The 19,550-nt window shown below is 45.8% G+C and overlaps 1 protein-coding gene across 8 annotated transcripts in view; it reads left to right on the top strand.

The window, feature by feature from the left end:
* NLGN1 (neuroligin 1) overlaps nt 1–19,550 on the top strand; it is a 643,369-nt gene that overhangs the window by 134,128 nt on the left and 489,691 nt on the right. For 4 of the 8 annotated variants that reach the window (XM_081862319.1, XM_081862320.1, XM_081862321.1 and 1 more), the window contains exon 1: nt 40–636. The exons of 1 other annotated variant lie outside the window; for it this stretch is intronic. The gene's annotated coding sequence lies outside the window, so the exon portion shown is untranslated. Of the gene's footprint in view, nt 1–38; nt 637–1,042; nt 1,069–19,550 lie in introns of those variants that run through there. 3 more of the 8 variants (XM_081862314.1, XM_081862318.1, XM_081862316.1) reach the window with 2 other exon arrangements.

Raw genomic sequence — 19,550 nt, forward strand, 5'->3', positions numbered from 1 at the left:
CCAAGGTTCTCGGCATTTCCCCCCCTTTCTTTTAGCGAGCAGCGCATCTAGAATCTCCCCCCTCCTGGAAAAAAAACGCTTTTAAAAAAACACACACACACCCCACACTACACACATACAAACACAGCCTCCTCTTCAGTCTCCGTGTGCTGTGAAATCACACACAACTGGACATCAAGCAAAGGAGATTCATCTGGAGGGCAATTTCAAATCGAGATAAATCTATTGGATTAGTAGGATTATCTGATTGCAGCCGAAAAGAAGTAACGTTTGATCATTTCTAGTTCTTGCCTGATGGTCGGATTTAAATGGAGGTGGCGGCGGCTTGGTACAGATGCTTCACGCCGATGAATTCCGGATGGGATTTCTCCTTCTCCTTCTCGTTCTCCTCTTCCTCCTCCCTCTTTCCTTCTCGCAGTCTTGGGCAGAGGAGAGCAAGAGGGGGGGAAATTATATAAATCGATACAATTTGGAAGTGTCCAGCGGATGATTTAAGAACCTCGGGGTTACAGCTGATTAAAAGAGGATAACGCCCGGGATCCAAACAGTGAATTACGGTTTTAGCAGCGGACTTGCGGTTTGATTTTTCTTTTTTCTTTTTTAAGCCAACAAACAAAACAAGGCTTATTGGAATTGGTAAATAGTTTGATTTCCTTTTCCTTTTTAAACGACAGAATGCTTAAACCACCCCCCCTTCCCCCGATAGATAGATAATCGCCCCTTGCATTATCAGGAATGTTGGCGCGCGCGGGGGGGGGGGCATCGGTTAGTTCTTGTTTCCTCGGAGGGGGGGGATTTCATAGTTTTAAGATCAAGGACGGGTGGGATGGGTGGCTTTTGTGGAGTGGGGGGGGGGAGAGATCTGGTTTCTCCGAGTAGGACGGCAATGAGTGATGGTGGTGAGACTGGGGTGTATTTTGTGTGTGTATTGGGGGTGGGGTGGGGGTGCGCAGAATGGCCAGCGCTTGTGACTTGCAAAACATCGCCGGTGCGCGGAGGGGAGAGGAGAGAGAGGAGGGTGGCGGCGGCAAGCGAAGGCAGAACTCGGATCTCCCGCAACTTTGCATTGTGAGACAATCCAGGCTTTGCTGGGCTTTAGGGTTTTTTTGTTTTGTTTTGTTGCTGTTGCCCGGGCGCGCTGGTGGTGAAGATGTCTCCCTGTGTGCGTGTGATCTCTGGCGTGCGTGTAACTGACACGAGTGTGTGTGTGTGTGTGTGTGTGTATGTGACGGCCAGCAGCGGCATCGAGGGGTTCTCTCTCCCTGGATCTTCCTCCGCTCTGTTGCTGTTAAGAGAAAATCTCTCTTTCTCTTGGCCGGCTGGGTTCTTCCGAGACGAGGCGCACGCTTCCCGGAGGCAGGGGATGCGATGCCGAGCTGGGTCTGGCGGGCAGCTCCTTCTGCCTGCTCCGGGCCTCTTTTTTTCTTTTCTTTTTTTTTGGTCATTGTTACCTTCCCTCGGTTGCAGATGCAGCGAAACTTTGCAGCCGGTGAGAAGGGGCTGCAGCCTGGCTGTTCGCTGTTGATGGCGAGGAGGAAAATGACCGCCGTTAGCAAGAGAAAGAGATATAGGGCTTGTGTAGTGCAAGGATGGGGGGGGGGGCGGTGTGGAAATAAATTTTGCAACACACACACACACACACACACACACACACTCTTTCTCTTTCTCTCTCTCCCTCCCCCTTGACAATAAGGGCCTGGGCTTCCCGAGCGGCTTGCGCGCCCCCAAGAACGCCTCCCTCCTTTGTCCCATAGGAGTGAATGGCAGCGCTGCAGTTCTGTGCAAGGAAACTCGACGGGGGCACTCGGGGACACCACGGTGGTGGCCTTGGTGGGGCGGCCAAAGCTGCCGCGGATTGCCCCAGCCCTTGAAGAACCAGCGCCGCCTCTTTGCATAGCTCCGCCCCTTCATCTGCATAGGCTCCTCCCCCACCCTTCTGTTTCTTGGTGTCCCTGCGATGGGACGTCTAAGCAAAGCCTGTCAGTCAAAGTCTCCTCCTGCCCCCGCTGGCGTTGTCTTGTAGACACCAGCGGTGTCTCCGTGATGCTCGGAATCTCATGCAATGTTCCATAAGGGAGGATGGGTGCTCCTAGAGGGATGGCTCAGTAGGTAGCCAGGGCCAAAGGACTGGGAAGGGGGTTCAGTGGGGTGGTGGGAGAGGAAATGGGAGGGAAGGCACCCAGGTCTTACTAGGAAGGGACCAGGTGCAATTAGGGTGCCACTGGAGAGGTAGATGAGGAATGGGCATAGGTGAAGAAAGGAAGGGAGATTGCAGTGGGAGCATGTCCGAATGGCACTTGAAGGGAGAGGAGGTGAAATTCGGGAAGGGTAGAGCATTTGCTGTGCAGGAGGAACGTCCTGGGTTCAATCCCCAGCGTCTTCAAGGCAGGAGGGAACTGGGCAATGTCCCTGCCTGGAATCCTGTCATCCAAGTGTAGTCAGTTTTGAGCTTGATGGACAAGTCATGTGATTCAGGATTAGGCTGTGCTGGAGAGGGAAGTGACCACTCCACAGAGCCAAGGAGTATCTGGGCAGGTTACAAAGGGGCCTTTGAGGAATGCCATAATCAAGATCATATGGGGCAGGGTAGTGGAATAGGAATTACATTGCTAGCACCTGAAGTGATTCTTTTCTGCCTCCGTCCCCATCTGCTTCCAAACCGATGAGGTTGACCTGCATGTGATGAGTTCGAAAGGACTCAATATGGAATTGTAGTTTATTTACTGATGCGCATGACTTTTGATTTTATTTTTTTAATGTTGTGGACAGATGAGGTTGAAAATTGCAAAGCTTGAAAACCTTTGGAAATCTATGCAGACCAAGGAGGGAAATGAACATAGGGGCATAAAGGTGCTGTAATCCCTTCCTCTTGGAATTTAATGCCGAGTAAACAGGGATAGGCTGTGAGGCTATCCTTTGACACTTTGGACTGAATCCCTTTAAAGCCCATGGCACTAACTTCTGAGAAAAAGAATCCACGGGATGGGCTGCGTGACAACAGGAGTGGAATTTGGTTTGCGTGCTCGTAAATAGCACTGAATCCAGCCTTTGCAACCTTAATCTCAGTCTTACAGGAGATGAGGGGGAAATAAACGTCTGTGAATATATTTCTCTTAAGGTTATGTGAGACCACTGGCATTTTCATTTTCATGTTGGCTGATTCAAAATCTTCTCTTTTTAAACACAACAGCTGACATTCGTTTGCTCCTGAAATATGAGTGTTTAGGGGTAGTTTATTTCTTTTTCCAGCGGAGATTGTACCAGAACTTCATATTTGCTTAGCTGAAGGAAAATCAATTTTCGACAGGTTTAATTAAAATTAGTCAGATTACTTAATATTAATTGACTTTTAATTAAAGCTAGACGTTACCTTGGAATCTGCAGAAAGGGCATTCTCTCAAATCATTTTAAGGGTGCATGTGGCTGCACAGCAATTAAGTTAAAATAATATATTTATTTAAGCAGCTTGGAATTTAACTGGCAATCTGCTTGCTTCACCTTTTGGTTCTTCTTTGACTCTTATTAAGGATATACTATTTTAGCAGTCTTTTTTTTAAAAAAAGTATTTTAGTAAAAGGCTGGCTTCCTTAAGGTTTGAGAATGCTATCTTTAACAATGCAGAAACCAGCTCAATGTCATGCCTCTTTATGGTTGCCCTTAGCATCAGATAGGATGCCTAAGATCCACTGGAGATCCATTGCAAAGTTGAGATTAAACAGCTGGCTGTTGATTTTTTTTGAGGGGGGGGGCATAGGCAGTGCCATTCTGTTCATTATTTTTTTAAAAAAAATATTTTGCATTTATACAGCTACCTCTTCCTTGTAAATAAGCATAGGTAATTCACACTAGAAAACATATATTCATGAACAGATTGAAAACCACATTTCAAGCCTTTTGAACATCTGGCTTCTTGATTATTGTAGCTAGCTTGGTCAACAGAATGCAGTGTTGGACCTGGTTTCTGGAGAAAGGTCTGAGAACTAGGGTTGTTGTTTTATTCGGGCCCAAGGCTGGCCTCTGACAACTTACCACCTTTCAGTCTCTGAGAGGAACACTTATGAGAGTTCTCATAAAGGTTTCTTTCCCCTTTTTCTATTCTCACATCAAGCAAAAAAACAACCCAAAACCCACCATTATTTTGGAGCTGTGTTTATGCCTCTGTGCAGTGTCTAAATGTTTGGACGCACAGGTCTGCAGATACAGGAAAGATCTCTGGCTGAGACTTTGGAGAGTCAGAGCTAGTCAGATGCAACAGTGCTGGGCTGAATGGACCAATGGGCTAAGTCAACACGAGTCATATCCTTATACAAAAGAGGTGTGACAACGGAGATCTGTGACCCAGGTCTTGCCATGTTTGTCTTCATTTTACAGTAACTGTGGATTGAGGGCTCTGCATTTGATTAGAGGAACAGAGCAGTGGCAGGAGAAGCCCCTCCCCAAACTTACATTCTCTCCTTGGATATTAAAGACAGCAGGAGAAAATCGTAACCATGACTTCCAGTCCTGATTCCAAAGAGCAGCTATAGGGGAACTTAGGGAGATGTCTCACACCAAGTCACACCATTGGTCCATCTAGTTCATCACTGACTACAGAGACTGATAGCAGCAGTGTTCGAAATTAGCCAGGTGCTAGGCATATTTTTGTAAGGGACGTGGGTGGCGCTGTGGGTTAAACCACAGAGCCTAGGACTTGCCAATCAGAAGGTCGGCAGTTCGAATCCCCGCGACGGGGTGAGCTCTCGTTGCTTGGTCCCTGCTCCTGCCAACCTAGCAGTTCGAAAGCACATCAAAGTGCAAGTAGATAAATAGGTACCACTCCAGTGGGAAGGTAAATGGCGTTTCCGTGCACTGCTCTGGTTCACCAGAAGCGGCTTAGTCATGCTGGCCATCTGGGGATCATTGGATGTGGACTGTTTTCACACACTGATGCCTCATCCTGTAGACTTTTATCCATTGTATTTTATCTGCACAATAGGAATGAATTTCTGGAACCTAAATGCGTTTTCTGTGTAGCCTGAGCAGGAGCAGTAGAACAACATTGTAGTTGATTGTTGTAGCTTAGTGTTCACTTCCCACCCCCACTGCCCTGCTCACAGTTGTGAAGAATATTCCTATGTTATGAATGGTCCATGTCAACATTAAGAAAATGAGGTCAGTACAGGACAACATACATGTGGGATGTCCCTGGAATGAGTGACTTTTCTTCTTTAAGTTCTCAAAGCTCTTAACCTAGCTCAAGGACGAGGTTGTCATCTGAACTAGCCAGATGTTTAAGTGAGAATCAATCACAATCAGTCCATCATTTGCAAACTAAGACTTTAGAGCTGTCTTGCCACAAAATGGCAACTTAGACATTCCATTTTGGCGACTGCAACTTTCGTTTAAAGAGCCATTTGGCTCCTAGCTTAAATATCTTGAGTTTCTAAAACTGGGCAGCAGCTCTCCAGGGTTTTGGGCAGAACTCTGTCATATCAGGAGATGTCAAGGATTGGACCTGGGACCTTTCACAGTGCCAGATGAGCGTAGGTGGCAAAAGGTCTCACGGCTGCTTCACTCTCCCACCCATGATTTCTCCTCCGCCTTGCTCAAGAACTCCCTTCAGAATATACCTGCCCCCTCATCACCCTGAGTTCGCCCAGTCAACGTGTCTAGCTCCACATTTTGCTCTCTCTGTGTGTGATGACTGAGTGATGTAGGGAGGTCCTTCTGCATGCCAGGGGCACCAACTTGCCCCCCCCCACATTGAGGGACCCAGGCATCGTGTGATGCCACATGCCTGGCAGCGGCTGGGGATAGGGAGCACGGAGGGTGATCTTCACTCTTTGTGTGTCCTGCCCCCACCCAGGGCACGAGCGCTTGCCCATTGCAGGTGGGTGAGTTACTGGAAATGACATACAAAAATGCTGTATATTTTTTTTGGGGGGGGGGGAGAATTGCTTTGTCAAAATGTGTACATTAGGCAAAACTGCATGTGTGCAAAACTGTGTGTTAGGGGGGGAAATCACACTAAAATGCAGCTGAATGTTCATTGTTGTTTTTTAAATAAATAAATAAATCAATCACAAAATTGATGTAGAAATGTAGAGAGGAATGGAAATATAAGAAACTGGGAGAATCCAAAATTGACAGATTCTCTACAGCCCAAACATGAAAATAATTAGTGCCTGTGCTTCATTTTCGTGCTGGTGGGTGCTCAGAATTTCAAGGAAGTCAGCAGCAGTTACTGTCCGATGGCTGTTTTTGCTCCCTGGCTGCTTGCCCACCCATCACCTAAGTTATCCAGGAAAACCTCCTTGCCTAGTCTATAGTTCTTAGATGGGGACTGTTCAGAAGCCTGGCTCAAATGATCCTATTTAATGTGTGCCAGTCAACATGGCGAATGAGCTGACCTTATAGCTCCAAGGCTCCCTTATTTTTCACTATTATATGCTTGCACAGATAACATCAACAGGCTCCCTTGAAGGCCATGAATTCCACACAAAACAGTCTCATTGCTAGAGATAAGCAAATAAAGCCTGTGCTGTGTTAAAAGAACATAGAAGGGACATGGCCATTGTTTGCAGGTCATAACACCTATTTGTTTGCTATTGCAATGAACGGTAACATTCCATTTGGTATGTAACTTACTGTTTTTTTATATACAAAAATGTTGTTATGATTAATATGACATGCAGTACAAGGAGCAGCCTTATTTAAATGCAAATCAACTGATTAATTGGCTAAACTTTGCAGCCCCAGTTAAAATGATCTGCTGGACTTTTCCCCATTCCTATGATACTGAGCTATAGCTGGGATAAATTCATTATATAACATAGCATGGAGGAGAATCACATGCAGATCAAGTTTTCTATGTGGTTAGACCACTGTGTGCATAGACTTTCTCTATGTTCTGGAATTCTAATTTTATAATAAATAATAATAATGATTAATAATAATAATAATAATAATAATAATAATTTGTATCTCAGCCACTCTGCATGGCTTCCAACACATTAAAGGTAAAGGTAAAGGGACCCCTGACCATTAGGTCCAGTCGTGGCCGACTCTGGGGTTGCGTCGCTCATCTCGCTTTATTGGCCGAGGGAGCCGGCATACAGCTTCCGGGTCATGTGGCCAGCATGACAAAGCCGCTTCTGGCGAACCAGAGCAGCACATGGAAATGCCGTTTACCTTCTCGCCAGCGCAGTACCTATTTATCTATTTGCACATATTAAAAAATAATAAAATATCAAATATTAAAATTTTCCTGATGCAGGGCTGCCTTCAGATGTCTTCTAAAAATTGTATGGTTATTTATCAGCTTGACATCTGATGGGAGGGCAATCTGCAGGGAGACAGAGTTCCAGAACACAAAGAAAACCTTTGTGAGTAGAGGTCTTTGCATGTAGGTTTTCCCCTACAGACATTCACACATAATGTGTGGATCCCAAGGGTGGAGCCAGTGGCAGCATGTGATCTTGGGGCAGAGGCAGAAGAACAGCTCCTCAGCTCTGTTCTTTGTGAGATTCCCTTTCAAGTGAGATTCTGATAATCCGCATGCATGTGTACCATTTCTCAGCAACTTGAACGCTCTCTGTTGTTGAAGGAACAATTCAGAGTATGGCCCGGGCGCAATAGTGAGCAAAATTAAAGTTGAGCCCATGATGTTAGATAGATAATGTTAACTTTTGTTGCAATTTATTAGAAAATGGTGGACTATTAGTCTAAAAATGAGGGGGGGGGGAGATCGACCAAGAAACAAGTTTAACTTTATGCCTCTTGAGAAGGTCACCCAGATATTTAGCAAAGTCAGTCTAGAGTTAATTTGCAGTGCAGCTGAGGTCTAGCCGGCCACGTTCTGCAAAGCTTGTTAAGGTCTGAGTGTCAGACCCATCTGTGGGGGCTGTAGTAATGGTGGAGTAATGGTGGCCTGTGAATTCTTATGCCTTTCAGTGGTAGTCACTGAAAGTGAAGGTTTAAAATAAAAATTGAAGGCTTTTCAGGGATAACAAAGGTGCATATAAAGTCTCTGTTTTTAGTTCATAGAGTCCTAACTACAGGTCGGTTACATTTTGTGTGAGACATTGCTATCATAGGCATTGTGAGATTGGGGGTGAGAAAGATGTGGGGAGGGAGAAGTGCAAGAAAGAAGGTGGGGCAATATATTTCCTTCTTTTGCATAGTGTATGTGTGGGGGTTTTATGTTAGCGTCACATGGATAGGTTCTTCATCTATTCATTCATCAGTTTTCATTGGTGGTGAGAGAGATTGGAGATCCCGGGGCATGTTTGTTTGCATTCAGTTGATTGCAGAGAGTTGTGTTTGTGTGTGTATGAGGGGTGTGCGTGTTGTTGCATCAAATCAGCCATATTGATTTGTATACTCTTGGGGGTGGGGTTATGTTGTTGTCTTGTTGGGCAATGTATGTAATAAAGGGAGCCACACCAGGGTGAAGGCATCCTCTTTTATTGGTCCCCATGCTAATTTCAAATTGTTGGTTAGTTTTTCTAGTAGGGTTGTTTCCCATACTGCTTTGTACCAGTGGTCCATTTTCACTCCTGACAGATCTTTCCAGTGTCTAGCTATGACACTCCTAGCTGCCAAGAGTATGTGACTTATGAGTTCTTTGTAGTGTGAGTGTGCATTGTTGTCTTGGAAAGCATTTAATAGGGCCAGTTCTAGACTGGCTTCTAATACCTGTTTGATATTTCATAGATTTCTTCTAAGACTGATGTCAAAAAGCATTGAATTTGGGGGCGTTCCCACCACATGTGGAGGTATGTGCCTGCAGAGGTGCAAGCTCTCCAGCATTTAGGTGAGGTTCCTGGGTGTACACTGAAAGTGAAGTTGTGGTTGTTTTGTCCCTTTCACAAACATGCATACCCCACAAGTATCCAGGAAAAAGTGGGGGGGGGTTGGGGGGGGAGGAGAATCGTGGTGCGAAATCTCAGCAACCAAAATGGCTGCGTGCTGCTGCAATAAAAAACAGGAATATGGTGTTGGGGAAGATGGCGTCTCGGATTTTTGCCTCAAAGTGTTGGAGGGAGTGCACATGGTTTCTCAGATATTTAGAGAACAGAGTTTATACTTTAACTGGGGTTCTGGATCCTGATCCACCAGTCAGTGCTGTTGTATAAATAACCTACACTGAAAGGCATGGAGCTTCTGCAATACTAGTGCCTAGTTCCTATTTTGTGCCATGCTCAGCAAACTACCAGGCCTGGTAGGAAATGGAACAGATCCAATGGGTGAATGCTATTTCATACTCATGTCCAGCTTGTGGGGCTTCCTATATGATTTGGCGGGCTACTGTGGGAGCTGAATACTAGGCCGGATAGACCTTTGGTCTGATCCAGCAGGATTCTTTTTATGTTCTTTAAAAAAATAATAATCCTGGAATGTACGGTAAATCATATGCAGAAACTGACCAAAAAAAGAAAGGATGAATTTTGGGGATAATTGCATTAAGTGCGCTTGAATGGAGGAATACACTTTGGACCTGTTTGGGATGCCTAACTCAAACAAAGCATTCTAGTTACAGGCAGAATTGAATGGAGAGAGGAGAAGGAGGCCTGGTTGTTGCTCTATAAGGATGTGCTGTGATAATGCTGTATCCAGTGTCTCAAACAAACTTGAAGGGATGGGAGATGTGTTGCCTTTGGATTATTTGACTGGAAATAGACCTGATATCTCAGAGGGGCTGATTTTGAAGACTGGAATGAGGCCACAAAGTAGACAGGGGAAGGAAGATAGTGCTACAGGATGATGGTTCTAATTTTGTTTGGACCAATTTGCATATTTCATAACCACTGACTCACCAGCAGGCAAAGTAGTGGCATTGTTAGACCTGAGTGTTATGGCGGGGGTGGGGTGGGGTGGGGGGGACACATAGGGACGAGCAGTACTTAAAGAGATTATGCTTGTTGATAATTATTTTAAAGAGGCATTATTTCCTTTATTCATAGGCAGTGAATAGTTACTGTTAATGATGTGCAATGCTTTCACTGAAATTGTCCAACTTCATTTGAGCAATTTGTTAGCTGCTCCTATTGATTGTGTTTTGTTGGGCGCATAAAAAAAACCACTGGATAAAAAGGGGAGGATCTGTATTGTGTGTTGAGTCATTGAAACTACGGCAATAGATAATAATGGATTCATTAGGGAAATACTACGGGTGAAGATCCTTTAAAAAAGAGCAAATAAAAGCTCCAGAAATGCAATTTAATCTCTGCTGGTAAGCAGTATCGTGCTCCATTATTTAACACTGTTAACAATTCATACAGCCACACAGGATTGCAACAGTTCATGCTAAAGGAAAGTACTGTAATAAAATGAAAGGATTAGATACGGAAAGAGCATTGGCAAAGTTGATGCGGCCTTAAATCAAGTCAACATGCTGTACTTGTACACATGTGGCAAAGAAGCACAGTGATTCCTTTTTCATAAAAAGAGGAGAAACGTGCAATTTCACCCAATTCTCTAGCAGTTTTGCCTAGAAAGAGGGGAAAGAAGTTAGTGGGTAGAGAGAAATGCTGTGATATTTCTAAGGAGATATAGGCTTGCACACATGTAAACAAGCTTGGATGCATGAATAGGTTGCTGGAAAGGAACCCATGAACATAAATCAGAAGTTCGCATAGGTATCTAAGCCTTTCTTAGGCTGCAATCCTAATTTTGCACTTTACAGAACAATATGCAAACCGAAACACAAGAGATCCTTTGAAATTTGTACTTCTCCAAATTTTGTGGTGCGGTTTTCCAGCCAAACAACGTTTGCCAAAACACATATACTGTATTAGTGAGTGGAAATTGTGCATGAAAATGAATGTATTAATGAGAATAGCACACAAATATGCATTATATTAAGGAAAATTGCTTGCAAAACTATGTACACCAGTCAGCACTGCATACAAAATTGTGTTTATTAGAAGAAATTCACACTGGTGAATTTTCAATATTTCTTTTTTTAAAAAAAAAGATTCACCAGTTGTTGCAGAAATGTGGAGAACTGAACTTAAGATGGGAGAAACGGGAAACTGGGAAAACCAAAATGGTCAGATGCTTCCATCTCTAGCAGTGAGATTTGCTTCTAAGTAGATATTCCTAGGGTTATGCAGTAAGTGAGGATACAGTCTGTGCTATCTTACTTGGAAAGAAATGCAGTTTGGATGTGACTTCAAATTCACATCCTAGCAGCATTCCTAGGTTACTTCTCCCATCTTGACAGCTTATTCTTATGGCACTAGGACTGGACCGGGGCCAGAGAGAGCATTGGTGCAAGAAACTTCAACAACCACAGCAAATCGAAAGGCCTTCCCACAGCTTTCATAACAAGCAGCAGGTCTAAATCCCCTTCAACGGCGAGTGTGAAATTGCTGGTATTGAGAGGAAATCAGGTTGACTTTTTTCCCCAGTGACTCAGCTCTGCATTTTGCACTTGCCTTGAAGATCTACATGTTTTCCCAACACACTCAGCTTTTCATAATTAGTGACTTAATAGCTAATGCTGTGTTGTGCATCCAAGCTTCAGGCAGCCCTTGGAAGGTGGGGCTGTCTAAGAAGGAAAACACACACACACACACACAGACACACACACACACACACACACAATGTGTTTCTATTGGGGGGGGGCATTCATAATAACAGAAATGAATAAAAATTCAGTGCAGCCAGCCATTGTACCACTATCTCTGCAGAGAACCCCACACTCAGCTAGCAGTGCTGCATATATTTTACTCTAGTCTGGAAATAATTTACTAAGTCAAAGTGAGGAAAGGCCGTAGTTCAATGGAAGAGCATGAGGAGGTCCCTGGTCAATCTCCAGGTAGGGCTCAGAAGGAACCCTGTTTGTTACCTTGGAGGGCCTCTGCCAGTCAGGATAGACCAAGGCTATGGAACTTATGGCCCTCCAGATATTGCTGAACTACAGCTGCTACAGCTCCCAGCATCCCTGGCTGTCCCTGGTGGCCAGGGATGCTGGTGTAGACAACCCTGGTCTACACCCCTGGTGTAGACAAGCCAAGCTGCATGTTCCAGTGACCCGGCAGCCTTCTGTGTTCCTAATGCATTTGACCATTGAATACCTAGTCTACTAGATCAGAGGGACCTTTAGTTTGATCCAGCTAGGTAAAGGTAAAGGGACCCCTGACCATTAGGTCCAGTCATGACCGACTCTGGGGTTGCGGCGCTCATCTCGCTTTATTGGCCAAGGGAGCCGGCGTTTGTCTGCAGACAGCATCCTGGTCATGTGGCCAGCATGACTAAGCCACTTCTGGCAAACCAGAGCAGCGCACGGAAACGCCGTTTACCTTCCCGCCGGTGCAGTACCTATTTATCTACTTGCACTTTGACATGCTTTCTAACTGCTAGGTTGGCAGGAGCTGGGACAGAGCAATGGGAGCTCACCCCGTTGTGGGGATTTGAACCGCGACCTTCTGATCGGCAAGTCCTAGGCTCTGTGGTTTAACCCACAGCGCCACCCGTGTCCCAACACTCTGTGAGGTGAGTGGGTCTGAGAGACTTCAAAGAAGTGTGACTAGCCCAAGGTCACCCAGCAGCTGCATGTGTAGGAGCGGAGATGCAAACCTGGCTCACCAGAATACGAGTCTACTGCTCTTAACCACTGCACCACACTGGCTCTCTTGATCCAGCTAGGGAATGATTATTTGGAGATGGCAGGTACACAACAGGTGGGTAAAACTAAGGCTGGCAGGGGGGGGGGGGAGAATGGATGAGTGTGACTCTCTTGGGTTCCCTATCCCTGAGGGTTCATCAGTACTTTTATGCAAGAGATGGGCTTGCAAGCAGAAGGCCCCAGGTCTAGTCCTCGGCATCTCTAGGAAGGACTGCAAAATATGGTACTCTTGTGTGAAAACCGGAGGACCACTGCCTGTCAGGGTAGACAAGACTGAGCTGCATGGCCTGACTCAGTAGAGAAGCAGCTTCTTCGAGTCTCCATGTGCTGGTCCCGAGGGTTAACCGTGCGGCGAGATCCGAGTCCAGTCCGAGGTCAAGGGTGCAGCAGGGAGGCAGTCTGTCAAAGCTGAAGCTGGGTCCAAGGCAGGGAGTCGGGTGAGGTCAGGAGCTCCAGCAGGACAGGGTGCAGGCAGGAACTGGCTACCAATAATGTTGCTCCCACAACTTAGGACTGGGCTGGCTGGCTTTTATCTGCCCCAAGGCATAGGGCAGCCCCGGTGCACATGTGACTCGCATCTCCTGGCCCAGAGGCAAGCACTCCTCCTGCGGGAACTTAGTTCCCTCTGCCTCTCTGCCCTGAGCCTCTGCAGCTCAGGAGAGGCTGGAGGGTTACCGGACCCAGAGGCAACCTCAGCTTCCCCTGCCGGGGCTGAGAGTGGAGCACCTGCAGGCAATGGGTCCTCCATCACCTCAGGGGCCAGAGCAGACTCAGCTGGTGCCTGCACCTGAGGATCCAGCACAGGTGAGGACCCTTTAGGCTCAGGCCCCAGCCCCGCCTCAGCTGGTTTTGGAGGCAGGGACTCCTGTGCAGGCTGGGATTCCTCAGGTTCAGCCTCCGAGTCCGAATCCCAGGCCATCACACTGCACTTCAAACAAATTTGTTTCTGTGTTATCAACTCACCTATTAGTAAGATGTCCCCTCCTCTTTCTGTTATTAGGTTATAGACAAAGTTGTGTTTTTCCAAACCTATAATCAAAGAATGACTTGAATTCAGCTCCTACGGCTTTCTGACTCACCCAGCTGAGTCTTTCTTCTGCTAATTTTACGTGGGTGGGCTTTGCTTTACTTTAATTTGTGGTCTTTCTAAAGTGACTCTGCTCCTCCAGCCAGCGTTATTTAAATCTCCACTGCAGCTTTGCAGGAGGTGATGATTACCACCATCTGTGTATTTCTTTCAAGTGCCCAGAGTGCTCACCACGCATTATCCAGTTACCATCCTCACAGCAACCCTGTAAGGTAGGCCAGCGTCATCATTCCCTTTTATTTCCAATGTTCAGCTGGTGAGTGGCATGGCTGAACATTGCAAGAGAGAGGTATCAGAAGGCTTGGGGGAGCCCCAAGGTTGGCAGAAGCAAAAAACATAGTTAGAAACCCCCCCCCCCTTTAAAAACAAACAAACCTTGATGAGAGTGGTTTGTTTGTTTTTAAAGGGGGGGTTCTAACTATGTTTTTTGCTTCTGCCAACCTTGGGGCTCCCCCAAGCCTTCTGAGAGTGGTGGACCCTTGAACATCAGCACCAGAATCTTCTGAACATTGGAAGATTCAGGACTGGAAAAAAGAAAGGACTTCTTCATGCAGCACATAGTTAAGTTACGGAACTTGTTCTTATCTCCCTCTTCTGCTAACACATCACCTGGAGCCAGCGTGGTGTGGTGGTTAAGAGCGGTGGACTCGTAATCTGGTGAACCGGGTTCGCTTCCCCGCACCTCCACATGCAGCTGCTGGGTGACCTTGGGCTAGTCACACTTTTCTGAAGTCTCTCAGCCCCACTCACCTCACAGAGTGTTTGTTTTGGGGAAGGAAGGGAAAGGAGATGGTTAGCCGCTTTGAGACTCCTTAGGGTAGTGATAAAGTGGGATATCAAATCCAAACTCTTCTTGGTAAAAGGATGCTAGATTCTCAATATATTGTACAGTGGTGCCCCGCAAGACGAATGCCTCGCAAGACGAAAAACTCACTAGACGAAAGAGTTTTCCATCTTTTGAGGTGCTTCGCAAGATGAATTTCCCTATGGGCTTGCTTCGCAAGACGAAACGTCTTGTGAGTTCTTGCGAGTTTTTCCCCTCCCCCCTTTTTCTAAGCCGCTAATAGCCGCTAAACCGCTAATAGCGCTAATCCGTTAAGCCGCTAATAGCCGTACTTCGCAAGACGAAAAAAACGCAAGACGAAGAGACTCGCGGAACGAATTAATTTCGTCTTGCGAGGCACCACTGTATTGTATTGTTTTTTCTTTCTTTTGTTTTTTCTTCTTTTTTCTCCTTTTCTTTTTCTTCTTGTTTGTAAGGTTTAAAAGCAATAAATTTTATTTAATTTTTTTAAAAAAGGATGCTAGGTTCTGCACAGCTGCTTCTGAGCTATTCTGGAGGCGGTTTGGGTTAGTGGTGAAGTCCCTTAGAAACCATAGTAGTGTTGCACACCACTCCAATCTCTGAGTGGTGTGAGATCCCACAGATTCCAGGTGGTCTGTGTTTTCCTTCTGGAAACGAGGCACAGAAGAGACTGCGGTGTCTTTGTGAGATTGTGAGATACACACACACACACACACACACACACACACACACATATATATACACACACACAGTCATACCTCGGGATAAATGTGCTTCAAGTTAAGTATTTTCGGGTTGCGCTCCGCGGCAAGCCGGAAGTAACGGAGCACGTTACTTATGGGTTTCGCCGTGCACACATGCACAGACGGTCAAAAATCATCACGTGCATGCACGGAAGCGGCGAAACGCGACGCGTGGACGTGGGTTGCATTCACTTCAGGATGCGAACGGGGCTCTGGAACGGATCCCGTTTGCATCCCGAGGTACCACTGTATGTGTGTGTGTGTGTGTGTATTTATCACATAAATATATGGTGTATTTACGCATATGTACAACCTGAGCCTATGGTGGAGGGGTTCACAGTATTAACACATCAAAAAGGTCTTGCTTCTCCCATAGCCACAGCCTTAGCAGAGCTCAACTATTTCTCTGCCTTTGGGGCTTTCCAGTTTGCTTCTCAGTCAGTCCTAAAAACCCTCTGGCTTTTGTCCTTCTCACTATGTGGGAGTTGAGGGAGTGAGGCAGTGCCGGATTTACGTATAAGCTAAACAAGCTATAGCTTAGGGCCCCACTCTCTTGGGGGGGCCCAAAAAATTTATAGGAAAAAAACCCCTGGATGTACATTTCAAAAATATAAGATGAAAAACAAATAAAACAAAACCTTACATACAGCAACAGTGTTCTGTGTTGTGTAGGCTCCTATGATGTAAGTTATGGGCCCTGCCTGCTAGCCTGCTCCCTAAAATATTGTCGGTTTGCTCATTTCTATATATAGGGTAGGGACGTGGGTGGTGCTGTGGGTTAAACCACAGAGCCTAGGACTTGCCGATCAGAAGGTTGACGGTTCAAATCCCCGCGATGGGGTGAGCTCCCTTTGCTCGGTCCCTGCTCCTGCCAACCTAGCAGTTCGAAAGCACATCAAAGTGCAAGTAGATAAATAGGTACCGCTCCGGCGGGAAGGTAAACGGCATTTCCGTGCGCTGCTCTGGTTCGCCAGATGCAGCTTAGTCATGCTGGCCACATGACCCAGAAGCTGTCTGCGGACAAACATCGGCTCCCTCGGCCAATAAAGCAAGATGAGCGCCGCAACCCCAGAGTTGGTCACGACTGGACCTAATGGTCAGGGGTCCCTTCACCTTTATATATAGGGTGCCTATATTCTGTATGTGCAAATGGCTTTAGATACCTATTAGGTCCATAAATTACCATATAGCATGTATTCAACACAAAAAACAGTGAAAATTTGTTGCTGACAGAGGACAGCTGGACATATAAAGGGCCCCATTACCTTCAGTAGCTTAGGGCCTCATCAAACCTAAATCCGGCCCTGGAGGCAGGGTCCTATCCATTTGCATCTCCCACAGGGCCCCTTCCTTTGTTCTCCTTACACCTCGCCAAGAGGCTAACCCGACTTGAGTAACTTTTAACACTTGCTGGATTCAAGGATTAGAAGTCTGGCACTCAGCTAAACACACCAAGCCTTGATTAAATTCTAACACTTGCTGGATCCAGGGATTAAAGGGGATGGAACCTTCAAACTCATAACACTATAATTCTCCCAGGTCTGGCCACATGGCTGAGCTCCAAAACAGTGGCTGTGGCGGAAGAGGCTGTGACCTACATTCCAGAGCAGCCCTCTGTTTGAAGGGCTGTCTGGTCCAAGCTTGATGTACAGAGAAAGAACCAGGAAAGGGAAGTGCAGAGGATTGATAAAAAAAAGGTAAAGGGACCCCTGACCATTCGGTCCAGTCACGGACGACTCTGGGGTTGTGGCGCTCATCTCACTTTATTGGCCGAGGGAGCTGGCATACAACTTCCGGGTCATGCGGCCAACATGGCGAACCAGAGCAGCACACGGAAAGGCCGTTTACCTTCCCACTGGAGCAGTACCTATTTATCTACTTGCACTTTGACGTGCTTTTGAACTGCTAGGTTGGCAGGAGCAGGGACTGGGCAATGGGAGCTCACTCCGTCGCAGGGATTCGAACCGCCGACCTTCTGATGGCAAGCCCTAGGCTCTGAGGTTTAGACCACAGTGCCACCCATGTCCCACAGAGGATTGGACTGGATATTAACTACCACAAATCTCTGACCATTGTAATGGGGGCGGGGATCTGTCTTTTTGGCCAAAGGATTTAGAGGAGTTTTAGTGAAGCAACCTCATGCAATAAATGCTGTGAATTGTCCAGAAGGCCTCCCCCCCCACTCTAAATGACAGGACCAGAAGACCTTAGTTTCTTACTGCTTGGATAATGAATAGGACCCGCAGAATTCGGAAATTAGGAGGTTCTTTTAAGCTTTAAAGGCAGGAACTTTTGTCACACAGGAACTAAAGGAATAGGAAAACAAGGTGACAGCTAGGATAATAAGATCCTAGGATGAACGCAGGTGCAGGTAGTAAACCATTGTGGATGTTTTATAGGAAAGCTTTGGGGAAATTTTATTTGATTTTTACACATTTTTTGCAATAATAAATTCATTCTATGCTTTACCTATTTCTATTTTCGTGTGTGTGTGTGTGTGTGTGTGTGTGTGTGCCCGCACATGGGGGTGGGGGAGAATCTCCAGTCTGAGGCACACCACCCTTTACCGCTGTCATTACTGCAGACTTTATAGATCAGAGATGTGTCAGCATGTTAGCTTTAGCTGTAATGCCTTTTTGTGTGAAACCTTATGGGCCTTGCAGCCACCTTCTCATACTGAAACTCATAAAACCGTTCTGGCTCCCATATTTATTATTTAATTTCCTTTTCGTCTGCAAAAGCCGACGGGAAACTTTTTTTTTTTTTTTTTTTGAGATGCGCACCTGAATGCAAAGCTTAGGGATGACAGACAAGAGTGAATGGGGCTAATGAGTTTTGATAATGCACCTATTACGGGTGGCTAAACGGAAGTTTTTAATTAAGAAAAAAACAAGCTAAGCATGAAATTCATTTTTTTTGGGGGGGGGGAACAAACATGATTTAAGTTAGAGCTGCAGAAAGCAAAGTGAAGAGGGACTGTCTAGCTCAGTTGGATAGATCAGGTGCTTTGCTTGCAGAACGTTCAGCCCCCGACACCTCCAAATAAAAGATGATAGGAAAGAATGAGACCCTGTCAGAGCACAGAGTTATGAGCAAGAACAGCAGGCGGGGGGGGGGGGAGAGAGATCTGGATGCTAATTGCTGCCTTTCAGGCCACACTACTATATACTCTTAAAGCAGCATCATACCACTTGAAACAGGCACGGCTTCCCCCAAAGAATCCTGGGAAATGTAGTTTGTTAAAGGTGCTGGGAGTTGTAAAGAGACCCTTATTCCCCCTCGCAGAGCAACCATTTGCTGAATTCCATGGGGAGAGGAATTGATGGTTAAGACCACTCTGGGAATGGCAGCTCTGTCGGGAATAAATATCTCTCCTCAAAACTCTCAGCACCCATTCACAAACTACAGGATTTAGGGAAGCTTTTAATGTTTGACGGCCTATTGTATTTTAATATTTTGTTGGAAGCTGCCCAGAGTGGTTGGGGAAACCCAGCCAGATGGGCGGGGTATAAATTCTTCTTCTTCTTCTTCTTCTTCTTCTTCTTCTGGGGAAATTGTGACTGTCTAAAGTGGTACAGCACAGCTTTAAATGTATAGTGCAGATGGGAACCTAGAAATCATAAAGATAAGGTATTTCAGGATTATGGTGGCCCCGTCTGTATAAACATGGTAAAGGGTGAGGGTTGAACCAAGTTTGTTGTTGTTGTTGTTGTTGTTGAAAAGGAAATACTGCCCTTCATCTGAAGATATCTGGGCGGTTCACAAGATAAAAATACAGGATAACAGCACAAAATAAATAGTTAAAACAAAACAAAACAAAACAAAACAAAACAAAACAAAACAAAACAAAACAAAACAAAACAAAACAAAACAAAACAAAACAAAACAAAACAAAACAAAACAATAAACCGCCTCCCACAAACATTCAAAACAGATGCTTCACCACTGAGCTGATAACATCCCTATCTTTGTGTGTGATAAGACAATGACTTTGGAGTTGACAACTGGGAGATGGCAAGCACATCTGTGCAATGTTAGAGGATACAAGAAACCAGCAGTATCCCAACTCTTGTCTGAGTCAGGGACAGCCACTGATGCAGGGATTTCCTAATGTGTCGCTGTTGTTGTCTTTGCACATGGGTGGCCATGTGGTGGGGTGGGAGTGGGCATGTGGTATTCACAAGGCAACATATTCTGAGCCATGCTTCCCCCCCCCCACATTAAAATATTACCATGTAGGTGGGGAGTATAAAAACTACCCTGCTTGGCATGTTTCCTAAATTCTAATGTGAAAGCTTGGAT

The sequence above is a fragment of the Podarcis erhardii genome (genome assembly GCF_964252035.2).
Source record: "Podarcis erhardii genome assembly, chromosome: 5".
NCBI lineage: Eukaryota > Metazoa > Chordata > Lepidosauria > Squamata > Lacertidae > Podarcis > Podarcis erhardii.